Consider the following 16,236-nt stretch of genomic DNA (forward strand, 5'->3'; position numbering starts at 1 on the left):
CTTTCGCGCGCTTTGGACTGGTTCTGGGTTAGATTCCGTGTTTAGAGTATCAGAATCAAGGTTTGTTCAAGTTTTTGAGTTGGAAAAGAAAAGAACGCAAAATGACTCTTTGAATATTGTTTTTTTTGAAATGCAGTTGAGGGGATTGCATCCAATTCTTTCAACCATATCGTCTATTAATGCCTTATAATCTTCTATAACAAAGTTGTAAAAATAAAGTCTTGTTTTGAATTTACTCCATCCCAACAGAGTGTTAAGGTTGGATTGTCAAGGAAAAGCCTTTCTACAGATGAATAGATTTCACCTATTAGCAGATTATTATGAAAATTGTAGGAGTAATGGCGCAAATTCTGAATCTTTATCAGATGGGAAAGGTAGATAGCTAAGGTGATTACGTGGATGGGTCACAGTAGTTTCAAGAATAGTGATGGCCTTCAGATTTTGTTTGCAAAGAAACTTATATAAACGCTCATGAAAGGATAGTGATGGACGTAATGCACTATTTTTAGTAAGAATTTATTTGCATAAATCTGAAATATTGAATTTTGACTCATAAAAGGATAGAAGATGCATGATTGCTATAGGAAAGATGAGAATGTTATCATTTTTCACCATGCATAGATCATAGATGAGTTTATCAGGTTAGGTTGGTGTTGGTATGATTTTACTTTACCATACTATGCATGGAACAACTATAGATCTTATTCCTATCATTAATTTTGCCTTATATTGGACCAGGTTCAGGGCAGTAAAACTTTGCTGCACTTGCAGACAATCATGGCATCCCCACCTGGTTGACACCTTGTTCAAGGCACTTTGTATCTTCTCTGAAGCCATGAGCCACCTGCCCTGAAAGAAATGAGGTGTAAGAATGTGGAATATTGATAGCATGCATAGAGAAAAATGGCTTGAGGTTCCTTACACATCATTCTGTACTTATCTAACCTCATCACCTCCTCTCTCCTATAAATACCAATACCTTCTACTCGCTGCTTCACCACAACTAGCTAGCTATCTCTCTGATCCTCACTATGGCTAAGCCTATAGCTCTCACCTTTTCTCTCTGCTTGCTTTTCCTCTTCCACAGCTGCTTAGCAGCTCGCCAACAATCTCAGTCGAGCCAGCAGAATGAGTGCCAACTAGATCAGCTCCAAGCCCGCGAACCTGATAACCGCATTAAGACTGAAGCGGGTAGGATTGAGTCCTGGGACTACAACCAGGACGACTTCCAGTGTGCTGGTGTTGCCGTTCAACGAATTACCATTGAAAGAAATGGCCTTCACTTGCCTTCTTACACCCACGCTCCACAACTCACTTATGTCGTCCAAGGTATTGTGCAAATGCAACTGTTAAATTTAGTATCAATTTGTTGAATGTAAGTACATATGTGGTTAATTTGTTCATTTACACCCTGTAGGCAATGGTTTTCTATCAACTGTTTTCCCTGGCTGTCCTGAAACTTTCGAAGAATCTGAGCAATCTGATGAAGAACAACAAGGCCAGCAAGGTCGTGGACAACAAGAGCAGCAAGAACAAGAAGAGTATGAGCAACAACAACAACAAGGCCGTGGACAACAAGGTCGTCATAGACAACAAGGGCAGCAAGGCCAACAGGGATAAGAGAGCTTCGAACAGCTAGACAGACACCAGAAGGTTCGACGCATCAGAGAAGGTGATGTGATTGCTATTCCTGCTGGAGTCACTTACTGGTCCTACAACGACGGTGACCAACCTCTTGTTGCTGTCAATCTTCTTGATATCAGCAACCAACAAAACCAGCTTGACCGTAACCCCAGGGTAAACTAATTAACATATATAATACATATACATTTTCTTTTGTGAAGGTACATTAGTACTCTTACTGTTGGCTTGCTAGTTTTTTCTGATCACATGCATGATGTTATGTATGTAGAGATTCTATCTTGCTGGTAACCCACAAGATGAGTTTAACCAACAAGGGCAAAGCCAGAGTCGACGGGGCCAGCAAGGACGTGGACAACAAGGGCAAGGCCAAAGTCAATGGGACCAGGACCAGCAACAGCGACAGCATGGTGGAAGGAGCAGGCACCAGCAACAACAACAAGGAAACAACAACAACAACATCTTCGCCGGCTTCAACACACAGCTTCTCGCTGACGCTCTGAACATCGACCAACAGACTGCCCAGCAGCTTCAGGGACAAAACGACAACCGACCCCAAATTGTGAGAGTTAGAGGACGTCTTGATTTCATCGAACCACCACGATCACAACAGGAGGAAAGACAACAACAGGGAATACAGAGACAACAGGGACAACAACGACAGAATGGTTTTGAGGAGACATTCTGTAACTTCAGGATCAGAGAGAATATTGGCAGGCCTTCACGCGCCGACGTCTTCAGTCGCCAAGCTGGTCGCATCAGCACCCTCAACAGCTTTAAGTTGCCTATTCTCAGGTACCTTGACCTCAGCGCTGAGAGAGGCTTCTTCTACAATGTAAGTATACTCAAATCAATCAATATAGGCATGCATATTTGTCATTTTGAATTAATTGTTTGATTCATTATGATTATTAATTTTGTTTGTGGTACTTGCAGAATGCTATCTACAGTCCTCACTGGAACTTGAACGCCCATGAAGTCTACTACGTCATTAGAGGTGGTGCTAGGGTTCAGGTTGTGAATGACAATGGCCAGGCCATCTTGGACAATGAGGTCCGCCAGGGACAGCTCTTCATAGTGCCACAGAACCATGCAGTGTTGCAGAAGGCTAGCAACAATGGATACGAGTACATTGCTTTCAAGACCCAAGATAATGCTAAGATTAACACTCTTGCCGGCCGGACCTCAGTCTTGCGGGCACTCCCCGACGTGGTCCTCGCTAACGCATACCAGATTGATCGACAACAGGCAAGGACTCTCAAGTACAACAGGCAGGAGACTGTTGCTTTGAGCTCATCAAGGTCTTCTCGATCCCAGAGGAACTGGTGGGATATTGCTGAAATGTTTGTATAAGTATGAATACAAATATGTGATGCGGCACGTAGTGTTTTTTGGACGGTGAATAACTGAATATGGTAAAAGCTAGCTAAAGGGTAGAGTGAATAAAAATTGCCTTATATGGCTACTACGTGCGTACTTGTATTCATATTCTCTTTAATGAATTCTCTCTTTGCCTCGAGTAACTTGGAGTTGATCTAAATTGCAAATCTTTGCCCCTTACTGTAATTGACTTTGGCTGTGATTGCGGATAGAATGTATATTAACATATACAGTGAGCCGGAAGTTACTCATGATATGCATTCGATAGGTAATACTTGTGACCAATTTACTGATACTACAGGACATAACCAGAATGAGCAATTATATGCCCTTTACCCATTTCTGAAGATGAATAACATACCATTACATCGTTGAGGTCACAACGTATTACCTTTCTTCCAAATTGAGTTGCATATTTCTCCCATATAATGTCTTTCTTTTCCTTTACAGATGACCTAGGAAAGAGGAACACGCTTCAAGCATAAGAAGAGCGTAAATGAGCTGTATTTAGACAATACCAAGGTGATCAAAAGGGAGGGTGATAATCATGAATTTGGGCTGAAACTCAATATGAACAAGGCTTATGACCGAGTTGAGTGGGACTTTCTTGAAGCGGCTCTAATCAGATTTGGTTTCTCTAGAGGTTGGGTCAATTTAATCATGGTCTGTGTGACCACGGTCTCTTTCTCTATAGTGCTAAATGGGAATCCGGGCAGGTTTTTTCCTTCCAAGCAGGGGCCTTAGGCAAGGCGATCCCCTCTCCCCTTACTTATTTCTCATTGTCAGTGAGGTTTCTATCTTTGAGATTGACAAAGGCAATACAAGAAAATATTCTCACTGGGGTCAAGCTTACCCGATCTTGCCCGACTATTTCACACTTTTTCTTTGCTGATGATGCCCTCTTTTTCATGAAGGCAACCCTTCTTAATTGTTGACAGTTGACTAGGGTGTTCTCGGAGTATTGTACTGCATTTGGGCAACTCATTAATCATGAGAAGTCCAGCATTTATTTTTCCCCTAACACTCCGGATCAAATGAAGCACCTCATGTGCTCCCTACTTAAGATTGTCGTGGTGGACAACCCCGGTTCCTATCTTGGACTACCAACCATATGGGGTAGGTCTAAAAGTGAAGCCCTTTCTTTTATCAAAGAGAAGAGCAGACACAAGATTGATGGCTGGAAACAGCAAACTTTGTCTCAAACAGGTAGAGGAGTTTTGATCAAATCTATGGCTATGGCGGTCCCCGCTTATCATATGGCTTGCTTCAAATTTCCTAAAGGTATCTGCGATGATATTAACTCTGTCCTCGGTAACTTTTGGTAGGGTTTTAACGAAATTGGCAACAAGATCCACTGGAATAGTTGGGAATACTTGGGCAAGCCTAAGGACATGGGAGGTTTAGGTTTCAGGGACCTCCACCATTTCAATCTAGCCCTCCTAACCAAGCAGGCTTGGCGTCTTATATAGCACCCTGATTCCCTATGGGCTCGGGTGACAAAAGTCCGATACTTCCTGAATTGTGACTTCACCAAGGCTGAAAAAGGATACCGGGCTTCATGAGGTTGGTCAAGTCTTTTGGAAGCAAGGGATATAGCTCTTAAGGGCTTTTGCTGGCAAGTCATCAATGGCTCATCCATTAATATATGGACTGATTACTGGATTCCTCCTAATTTTGGTCTGGTTCACACTATTGATACTATCCCTAGTGATGCTCCAAATAGAGTTGCTGAAATTATTGATCTAGACACTCGAACTTGGGCTCTCGACCATATCCTCCACATCTTACTACCCTCTGAGGTAGAAAAGATAATGTCTGTTCCTATTGGCAGGGGGGTGGAGTTGACAAGTGGATATGGCCTTGGAACAAGAGTGGTGATTATACTGTCAAGACAGGATATCACTTAATCCATTGCCAGCAGATCACTTCCCCTATCACCCACAAAAGCGGAACCTCCCACTCTGTGGATAGTAGATGCTGGAAGTTAATTATTATGGAACATTACTTCTCTACCAAAAATCAAGATCTTTCTATGGAAAGTCCTAAATGGAGCTATCCCCTGCTTTCTTAGAGCATCTTTAGCAATGCTAGCCATTTTTGAGTCAAATTTTAGCTAAAGTTGCTAAAAAGTCATTTTAGCTAGCCACTTTAGAATTACGTCTGCATCAATGCTCTCTATTTTAGCTAGTTTTGAATTTATATTATTTTTTAAATGAATATTAAATAGTTTAAATGTATTTATAAATTACATAAAATAACTTAAGAGGAATGTTTTAAATTATAGAGAGCCTCATCCCGCTCTCTATATTTAGGAGCGAGATAGCTAAAAGTTATAATAGAGAGCCACTTAGGAGTCTGGTGCAGCTGCTAAAATAGATGAAAAGCTAAACATGCTCTCCAAAATAGCTAAGGAGCCACAATAGAGAGTCTGCTAAAGATGCTCTCTCTACAAGTGAAAACTAGCAGGTTCCCCTATTTGTCCAATTTGTGGCAATTATGATGAATCTATAGAGCACATTCTTCTTCTGTGCCATTGGGTTGAAATGGTTTGGTTTGGTTCCCCTTTGGGACTAAGAATTGATAAACACCAGATCTTTCATTCTTTTGTTCTAAAGATTGGGATGAAATCGGCTCTTGAGTTTCTGAAAGCAGCTGAGCCAAGTCTGGCATACCAGTCGATTGATTCCACACACAGCTGGAACCCCCCTCCTCCTTATACCATCGCCATCAATTGTGATGCAGCGTGGGCTAGCCCAATCTCTGGTGGGATTGGTGTTCTATTGCGCGACCATTGCGGTTGTGTTATTGGGGGAGCGGCTGCATATGCCCAGAATTGTACTGTAGAAGCTGCAGAAGCCAATGCAATCCTTCTGGGAATCAATTTAGCCACCGATCACAACCTGAGAAAGATTTAAATTCAATCTAACTCACTAGAGATTATCAGTGAGTTAAAGTCTAATCACAAATGCAAAAATTGGAAAGTTACCCAGATCATCGAAGAAATCAAGTGGAGATGCAAGTTCTTTGATCATGTCTCTTGGGATTGGATTCCCCGTGAAGCAAATCAAGCAGCCCATGCGGCAGCCTTGCTTGGATATCGGTCGGTGGGTCTTAACAGATGGGCCAGTAGGCCACCACCGTCCCGTCCCTTGTGCTACGAAATGATGGTCTTCCGTGCCCTCCACATGCTGTTACTTAAGCTAGAATGGCTTTTGTAGTTTAGTTTCCTTTTCTCGGCTGTTTTTTTTTTTTCCAGTTGCTAGTTGTTCTCTCCATCTGCTAGATCGCGTTTAATTTAGCTGGGGTGTATAACTTTATGTTTGTACTTATACTTGGGCCACAGTCTTTTCTTTGGTCCTTGTTTGTTATGGGCTTCGCCCCTTTTATGAAATGATACATTTCTCCAAAAAAAAAAAAAAAAGGTGATAAAAAAATCCAGCTTGAATGATTTCAATTATTATCTTATTTTTGTCAACTCAAACTAAGTTCGACTCCAATAATTTATTTTTCAAAATTGAGCTCAAATCAACTTGAATGAGTTCAACCTTGCAATTGGCTCAGCTTAGAATAATAGTCTACTGTAAAAACAACAAAAACCGTAATAGTTTTTTGTTTATCAATTTGTACTCGAAAAGATAAATTCTTAAACAAAAATAAAAAGTTTCATGTTTTAAACTTAAAGTTAAATTCCTATCACAAACAAAAAATCTAGTTTGAACCGTCAACTCTCTCTCTTAAAACGTAGGGTTAGGGTTTCGGTTATGTGCTTCTTCTTGTCAACAAGATGTCTTCTGTTGATGCAATGGCTACTAAACTAGCCTCCTCTCTTGCTATCACTAAAGGCAAGAGGCAGATTGATTTGCGCCCAATGCAGGGCAAGGGTTTGCGACAGGCAAACCTATTCTTGGTGGGCAAGCTTCTCACCGCTCGGGATTTCAAAGTCAAGTTTTTATGGGGATGTTTCGCAACACCTGGAGGGTTAATGGGTCATTTCAGGTGGAGGAAACAGAAGGGAAGAGGGTGCTCTTCACGCTGTCGAATCCGTCTGATCGATTTCAGATCTGGCGTGGTGCTTCATGGGGGTATAATCACGCGCCGATGGCTCTAGCATGGTATGATGACATCATGCTGGTGGAGAAAGTGCCCATAACCATGGAATCGTATTAGATAACTCTTCAGGGAATACCACCAGCATTCCGGTCTGAACGTGTCATGACCATGATCCAGTATACGTTGGGGATTTCCAAGAAATTGATAAGAATGCTAAGAAGACTGGGAAACTCCGGATTAGGGTTGAGATCCCGCTAAACAAACCATTGCCTTTCAAACGGTGGTACTTGGTGGAAGATGAAGTCGATTTTTGATGCCAATTCTGATATGACAAGGCTTTACGGGAGATGCTCAGTTTGTGGACTCGTCAAGCATGTGGGATTGCCGTGCTCAGGGCCGATGCTAGATGAAGATGATGATGAAGCCGAGCGAACTATTTTGGGGTCCCAGAACACGGTGCCGGAGACGACTACTGGGGGCTCGCCAGCGCAAGGAGTTTAGGCAGGGTCAGCATCTGGCAATGCTAGTAGTAGTGGGCTCAATACTGGTGTGAGAGTTAGGGTTCCTACCCTGTGTCCACCCTTGGTATTTCGGACTCCAGATCCTGGTCCGAGTGGGGAGCCATGCTTGAATGCTTTGTTTCCGAAGCAAAAGTGATAGGTTGTGGTGCGTGAACTTCAGGGGACAGCAGAAACTCCAAAGTGCATAACTGGCAAGCGTCGAGGGCCAGAAGACAGCCTGACTATCTCCCCTAAGAAGCTGAAATTGAGCTTGGCTGTGGGTAAGAGAAACCTCATCCTTGATTCTGAAAATCTTAGCCTGGATCCGGTACATGAGGAGACTCACTCTGGGAGTATGAAGCGGAAGCGAGGATGACCTTTTGGTAGTAGGAATAAGTCGTCTTCTGGGGACAAGTAGAAGATCTCAAAGCATGGTGAGGATAAAGAGAAGAACAAGTCTCTAAAGAAGAAGCAGTTTGTGGGGAAACACTCCAACCCGAAAGGGAAGGAGTTGGCTCTTTTTTAGTTTCTGTTACTTGGGGTAAAGCTTATGTGAGAGTGAATGGACCTCTATGAGTCTTCTATGACGTTTCTAGTTTCTTGCTTGTACCACAATTGCGTGATTGGCAAGAAATGACTAGTTGAATGATTTCCTTTTCGTAGAGGGCGAGTTTTATGCATTCTTAGATAGGCTTGCTTAAATGCGAGCGTCCCAGAGATTATAATAATATGCTCTAGCTTAGATAGTTTAGTTCGGATTTTTTTGCCAAGTTTTACTTTTGTAAGTTATGGTAGACTCTAGCATATTGGTTGTTGATCTAATGAAATCAACTTCTATTTCCAAAAAAAAAAAAAAACTTACAAACAATTTGACGAGTTTATTGGTGTTGAGTAATTATTTTGTAGTCTCAAAATACCTTACACCGGTTAATGAAACAAGAAAAGAATCGAGCCAATTGTTTTCCACGTGGACCAATCATAACATGCACGACATACTTAAAAATAAAATAAAAAGTAAAACAATAAACGATGAGAGCTGGAAGAGTGGTGGCCAATACCAACTGAACTGGTAGACCCGCCAGAAACAGGAAGAAAAGACTTAACCCAACAAAATGTGAACCAGACAACCAGTGAGGATGGGGTGGCCGGATCGAGTTATCCGGCTGCATATTCCGACTGGCAACGAAGCGTCGGAGGCGAGATTGCTCTACGAGGGCGTTAATGCACTGTTCCTGCAACCAGTGACCTGAAACTGGAAATGTGAGTCTGCTATTAAATTTAGTTATTTGCTGTTCATTACCGTCTACTTAGTTATGGGCTTCAACTGTTTGTATGTACCCTTTAATTGGGTTTATCACTTTATCAATTAGCTATGTTCAACATAGTAGGACGATTTTTTTTTTTTGACAGAGTAATAGAGATTTCATTTAATCCCAAAGCCAGAACGGCACAGACAAATAAACCCCATATGCTTGTACCCTAACTCAGTGGTCAAGCAGGTAAGGGAATACGGGTACCATCCACTAGTACATTGTCGCTCAAATATTCAAGAGCCTACACAACTACAAATCTCAGGTTACACTAAGAAAACTATCTTGAATCTCCCTTCGTCAATGCACTCAATTGTGGTACTCCAGGAGATTCATTAACTTGGTGTAAAAAGAAACCATAATTGTGCAGACTTATGCTGACTAAGCCTAGCCAGACTTTCTTGGGCCGAAGCCCACTATCTTCCCAAAAAATAGGGAGTTATTGGAAAAGTAAAAACATAAACCATAAAACAATAGTTGAGCCCAAAAGAAAAGTCAGCCCAAGGTCCAAAAGGAACAGCCCATCTCAGGCCCAGACACCACCTCATCTGCTAGGGCAGACGCTGCACAGCTGCAAACGTGACCACCACCCCTGCCACAACCGCCACCACCCGTCCAAGCACACCCCATCGTTTTGCCACCTCGACGACGCTCCAAGAAGTCCGAACGAGACCCGGCGTACCGAACACAAACCCAAATCCCACCAGATGTGGATCCGCAGCACCCCAAGTCGTCGATCTCCCCCTTCACGCCGCCGCTGTATGGGACCTGTACCACGACCTCCATAGCCTCAGAGCTGCAATCTAGAATCCGACACCGACCTCCCATCGGAAACCCCAATCCCGACGATCCCAGAGAAACTCAAGCTTGCAAGAGTCACCCAGCTCCGTTGAATGAATACTCCCCGCCCGGCTGCACTCACCGCATTCCGACGAGACCAAAGGCCTGGCTCGGCGCGGGAGCCGCCGGACGAGACTAAGATGAAGGGAACGAAACCCTAGGTTAGAGGAAGACGGTAGTCTCTAGAGAGAGAAAATTCTCTGCTTTTTGAGCAAGAAATAACTTGAAGTCGTATTTTTCTACAAATAGTACATAGTAGGACGATTGATTCTTAGCTAAAGAAAGTTATTTATTTATTTATTTGGCAAAGAGGTAAAGAAGTTAATTTGGAACAAGTGATATTGGGAAGTCGTTTGACAACGACTCAATGCAAATTATGGATTTAATTCTCCTACCAAACTATCAAAAGGTTTTTGAATGCAAATTATGACTACGACCATTTGGAAGTCGTTAGAAATTGAGTTAAAATGAGTTAATTAAAAGCCAATTAATTTCATGTCTCAAAAAAGGTTAAAAGCCAATTTTGTTGGAATCAACATTTTTAGTAGTAGTCATTTGGAATGACTATTTGGAAGGATATTTGTCTTATTGACCTTCATTTGAGCCCACCACTTTCGCGAAAATGTTCGCCAATTGGCTTAGCATTGGTTGAACATCATCACCAGTTTAAGGGGAAGTAACCTCTTCACTGACTTTTAAAGAAGAGGGTTGAGACTTGAGACCAATAATATTATCAGAGTCATGGGAGTTCCTTGAGTTTTCCTCTGGCTAATCATTGCGTGGAAAACAATTGCATTCTAGAAGTAGCATTAATTAGCTTGGGGAGCCAGAGCTGCGTCCTTAGCAGAAGCCGTAACATTAGAGGCTTTATAATGGGAGGGGCCTAAACCACAAGGTTTAAAATATCAGCTGTCACAACTCACACTCACACATATACTGGTACACAAATGTAAGGATATATTTCCAGAAAGAACAGCATTTGTTGGGAGAGAGGAAATGTTGACTGCTGGTAAAAAGGAGATAGGTTGGTGTATCGGAAATTGGCAGATATTCCAAACCTTGGGTAAATAGAGCAATAGATTTTTTTCAGGAGGAGACTTCACAAGAGGCAATGGTTGCCCCTAGTTAGTTCAACCAATATTGGTTTATAGGCCTTATTTTCCTTATGTCAGGAGAATACAAGCCTTAAGAGTCTTTCTGAGTGGCTGTTTAAGTTATACACCATGTCAGCATTGTATTGATCCACTCAATATCACAAAAAATGCCATAAAACAACGTTGCAAGATATTTTCATAAAAGAAAGTTGCATCATATTAGATTAAAAGAGGGTTCAGTATCATTTTAAGGAGCATAGGAGATAAGACAGAACATAGCCTTTATGGAAATTAGGAACCCTATTATACGGTCAAAATTTCAATAGATTAAGACATAATAATATGGCTATCCATACAGATGAAGCCCTCAGGCTCTCCTAAGCATAGGATAATACAATCCCTTCAGGACTTGAGCAGCCCATGAAGCATTAGATTTTATAGATTGTGTAGAACAGTTGAAGTCTACATCCTTTATCACAAGAAGCTTCAAATTGAAGTAAAACTTCTGTCAAAGTATTTTGTATTGTGAATATATTTTATGCATGATTGCATAGCATTTTATTTATGTATATTGTATGGTTTTATTTCATGAACTTTTTACTGAACTAATCTCTAAGGTTGGAATCTGCACATTGTTGTTCACAGTAATCCCAAGATTTATACAGTTTTCAATCTTTATCAGATTTTTTTTTTTGGTGTGTGTGTAGGAAAAGTATATAGGTGATGTGATTAGTTTGATGGGTCAAAGTATTCCAACAAGAGTTATGAACTTCAAAGTTTTAATGATGGGATATGTGCATAAGTTCTAAATATTAAATTTTCACTCTCATATGATGGCTATAGGAACTAGGAAGATAAGAACATTCATTTTTGAACCTTGCCTAGATCATAGAAGATGTTCACCAGGTTGGTGCTGATGTAATATTAATTTACTAAAATTAGAAAGAACATATCTTAGTCCTCTCATTAATTTTGCCCTATATTGGACCAGGTTCAAGGCAGTAGAATTTTGCTTCACTTGCAGACAATCATGGCAAACCCCACCTGGTTGCCACCTTTGTCAAAGCACTTTGTATCTTCTCTGAAGCCATGAGCCACCTGCCCTGGAAGAAATGAGGTGTAACACTGTGAAATGCTATTGCCATGCAAAGAGAAGGATGGCTTCAGACTCTTCACAGATCATGTTATACTTATCTCTTTCCCTCTTTACCTTCTCCATCCTATAAATACCAACACCTTCTACTCGCCACTTCACCACAACTAGCTAGCTATCACTCTGATCATTACAATGGCTAAGCCTATAGCTCTCGCCTTTTCTCTTTGCTTGCTTGTCCTCTTCCACAGCTGCTTAGCAGCTCGCCAACAATCTCAGTCAAGCCAGCAGAACGAGTGCCAGCTAGATCAGCTCCAAGCTCGCGAACCTGATAACCGCATTGAAACTGAAGCGGGTAGGATCGAGTCCTGGGACTACAACCGCGACGACTTCCAGTGCGCTGGTGTTGCTGTTCAACGAATCACCATTGAAAGAAATGGCCTTCACTTGCCTTCTTACACCCACGCTCCACAACTCATTTACATAGTCCAAGGTATTGTGTAACTGGAACCATTTGTAATATTACAAATGTTGGATATGTATAATGTCTAATATATTCATATAACTACTGCAGGAAGTGGTTTTCTATCTACTGTATTTCCTGGCTGTCCTGAGACTTTCGAAGAATCTGAACAATCTGATGAAGAACAACAAGGGCAAGGGCAGCAGGGGCGCCATGGACAGCAAGGTCGTGGACAACGGGGTCAACAAGAACAAGAAGAGGAAGAACAACAACAACACCAACGCCAACAGGGACAACAAGGCCATGGACAGCATGATAGACAACAAGGACAGCAAGGCCAACGGGGACAAGAGAGCTTCGAACAGCTAGACAGACACCAGAAGGTTCGACGCATAAAAGAAGGTGATATTATTGCTATTCCTGCCGGAGTCACCTACTGGTCCTACAATGACGGTGACCAACCTCTTGTTGCTGTCAGTCTTCTTGACATTAGCAACAACCAAAACCAGCTTGATCGTAACCCTAGGGTAAATTAATATATATACTTATGAGCACACTGTCCATTCACACTCCCAAATATATTAGCATACTTACTGGTAGGTTACTTTTTATTGCTGATCTGCTACGTATGTAGAGATTCTATCTTGCTGGTAACCCACAAGATGAGTTTAACCAACAAGGGCAAAGCCAGAGTCGAAGGGGCCAGCAAGGACGTGGACAACAAGGGCAAGGCCAAAGTCAATGGGACCAGGACCAGGACCAGCAACAGCAACAGCAAGGAGGAAGGAGCAGGCACCAGCAACAACAGCATGGAAACAACAACAACAACATCTTCGCTGGCTTCAACACACAGCTCCTCGCTGACGCTCTGAACATTGACCAACAGACTGCGCAGCAGCTTCAGGGACAAAACGACAACAGACCCCAAATCGTCAGAGTTAGAGGACGTCTTGATTTTATCCAGCCGCCACAGTCACAACAGGAGGAAAGACAAGAACAGGGAATTTAGAGACAACAGGGACAAAATGGTCTTGAGGAAACTCTCTGCAACTGGAAGATCAGAGAGAATATTGGCAGGCCTTCACGTGCTGACGTCTTCAGTCCCCAAGCCGGTCGCATCAGCACCCTCAACAGCTTTAAGTTGCCTATTCTGAGGTACCTTGACCTCAGCGCTGAGAGAGGCTTCTTCTACAATGTAAGTATACTCCATTTCTGTCAATACCAAGTAACTTATTGACTGTTTGAGCTCAAGTAATTGTCTATTAATTATCATCTACATGCAGAATGCTATCTACAGCCCACACTAGAACTTGAACGCCCACGAAGTGTACTACGTCATTAGAGGTAGCGCTAGGGTTCAGGTTGTGAACGACAACGGCCAGGCCATCTTGGACAACGAAGTCCGCCAGGGACAGCTCTTCATTGTGCCACAGAACCACGCAGTGTTACAAAAGGCTAGCAACAACGGCTACGAGTACGTTGCCTTCAAGACCCAGGACAATGCCAAGATTAACACTCTGGCAGGCCGGACCTCAGTCCTGCGGGCACTCCCCGACGTCGTCCTTGCTAACGCATACCAGATTGACCGACAACAGGCAAGGAATCTCAAATACAACAGACAGGAGACTGTTGCTTTGAGCTCTTCAAGGTCTTCCCAATCCCAGAGGAGCTGGTGGGCTATTGCGTAAATGAATGCATGAGTAATGAAATGTAAATAAAATGTAATGCGGCACGTAGTTGTTTTTGGATGGTACAAGCTAGCTAAGGGTACAAAGAATAAAAATGGCTTTTATATGGCTGTGTTGTAATGAGGAGAAATCTACTGTACGAATTAGGAAATATCAAGCTACTACGCACTTGTAATCTTTTGCTATCTAATAAACTCTCTTCTTTACATGGTACTGATGATATAATTACATGACCAATTAACACATCATATCAAATCCATACGATCAGCTATCCAGAGAACATTACTGCAAACATATAAACTAGCCAAGCTACTGCTAGTTTTGCAAAGAATTTGTTCAATATTCCTAACGCAACCTATGGTTGTGTGACTTGTGTCATTGTTATCATGATAACCTTTTCCTCCAAATGGATTATTTCACTTGACAGATGTGGTGTTTTCAGAGGAATGGTAAAGAAGAAAAGGAGAAAGGAAAGAGAAGAAATGCGGGAAAAAAAAATATATATAAAAAGATTTTTTTTTTTATATAATTGTTTGGCTCCAATTTTGCTGCAGCTGGTCAACAGTCTCTTTTTTTTGCGCTGGCGTGCCAGCACCGTTCGGGTGCGGTCGTCGGGGATGTCCCTTGACCTGACTTCTTTTCAAGCGATTGTAGACGAGGAGAGCACCAACCTCGTCATGGGGATTCTTTCTGCCTCGTGGTGAGGACTTTGCTGAAGTCTCTTCTTGTTAACACAATCGATACTCAATATTGTAGATCGAGCAGAGCGACATCACCGGGAAGTATTGAGATCTTGCTAAAGCGTGACTTTAGCTTGGCTGGGTTGCTAGGGCGTTACCCTTGCTTGGCTGGTTCTGTAACCGTTGTGGTCGCGGCACTACCGTCGGCTCCCGAGGAGACTAGGACCGAAGTACGTTGACAGAGGGTTTGGTGGCACTGAAAGTCGGCTTCTGAGAAGACTAGGACTAGGAGTGTGATCACCGCTAAGAGAAAGAGAATGAGAGGAGTTGCTCTTAGAGAGGTTTGCTCTAGAGAGAACTTAGATCATCTTAGAGATGTTGTTGTTGTATGTGAATGAGTGTTTTTAGAATGAGAGGAGAAGGTGTTTATATAGGGAAGAAAAAGAAGAGTGAAATGATGAGTGGAAGAAAAATAATGAAAGTAGATCTAAGTTCACTTGTAAAATATGGAAAAGATAGAGAAAAGATGAAATGAAAGCAAAGCATGAAGGTGCAGCAACATGGAAGTGGTGATGATCTATTAAAGAGATTGTAGAAGAAAAATATATCCAAGGAAAAAGAGAAAAGCATCTAGCTTTCTTCATGTGGGTAGGAAACATGAACATGTGAATATTGAGCTGGTTTTAGGTCAGTTTCTGCCCCTTTATTCCTTCAATTATTTCTCCAACAAGACTTCATTATATGCCTTCGACTTCTTCATATGAAATTTTCCACTATGAGTGTAGATCATCCTGACAAATTTTCAGATTTTTATTCCATGTGGTTGGGCCGAAAATGCTGCTGGAACTCTTACAGGTCCAGTTTTCCAGTTTTGCTTCTGTAGAAAATTGGGCTGATTGTTTGAAGGCCTTCCACTCAAAAAAAGCTCTGGCACTCTTCATAAGAAATGATCCTTGGGCTGTCTAGAATGGATCTGCAGAGTTTCAGCTCATTTCAAGTTCATTTGGTCAGTCTGCCGCCCCTCCTTCCTTGTTTAGCTCGGTTTCTCCTAGCCGAAGTAGGAAAATGTGCTAAAGTTGACTTTTCATGTTTCCATGCTTCCATGCTTTCATAGTAGGCTTTATTTAGCCTCTAAATATATATTTTGAACTTGTCGACAATATATAGCTTGAGCCACTGATATTGGCTCAATTTCTCCAAGACACGCCTTGTCAGGCCAAAATGCTTATTTTGGGTCCAAACAATAATTACTAATGTATGTTGAGAATATGAATTTCAATCAAGTTGAAAAATAGGGATGAACTTGTTTAGGAGTTTATAAATTGGGTCAACTTCATCCATTGTCACTTGATTTCGGTTGTAAAGTCCAGATTATTTTATTGTGCTATTAGAGCTGGTTATCTCACGTGTGAATGCCTTGCGGTCACACGGGCTCCACATCACCTAATATAAGTTGTCTATGCGTATAACTTGAAAATTCGCCACACATGCGGAAGT

General features: G+C 42.0%; 2 pseudogenes; both read left to right on the top strand.

Moving 5' to 3' along the window:
- LOC133740159 (prunin 1 Pru du 6-like) lies at window positions 1-3,177 on the top strand (annotated as a pseudogene).
- Window positions 3,178-12,103: 8,926 nt separating this feature from the next.
- Window positions 12,104-14,080, top strand: LOC133735492 (prunin 1 Pru du 6-like; annotated as a pseudogene).
- The last annotated feature ends 2,156 nt before the right edge of the window (window positions 14,081-16,236 follow it).

Source organism: Rosa rugosa, chromosome 3 (genome assembly GCF_958449725.1).
Source record: "Rosa rugosa chromosome 3, drRosRugo1.1, whole genome shotgun sequence".
Classification (NCBI taxonomy): Eukaryota; Viridiplantae; Streptophyta; class Magnoliopsida; order Rosales; family Rosaceae; genus Rosa; species Rosa rugosa.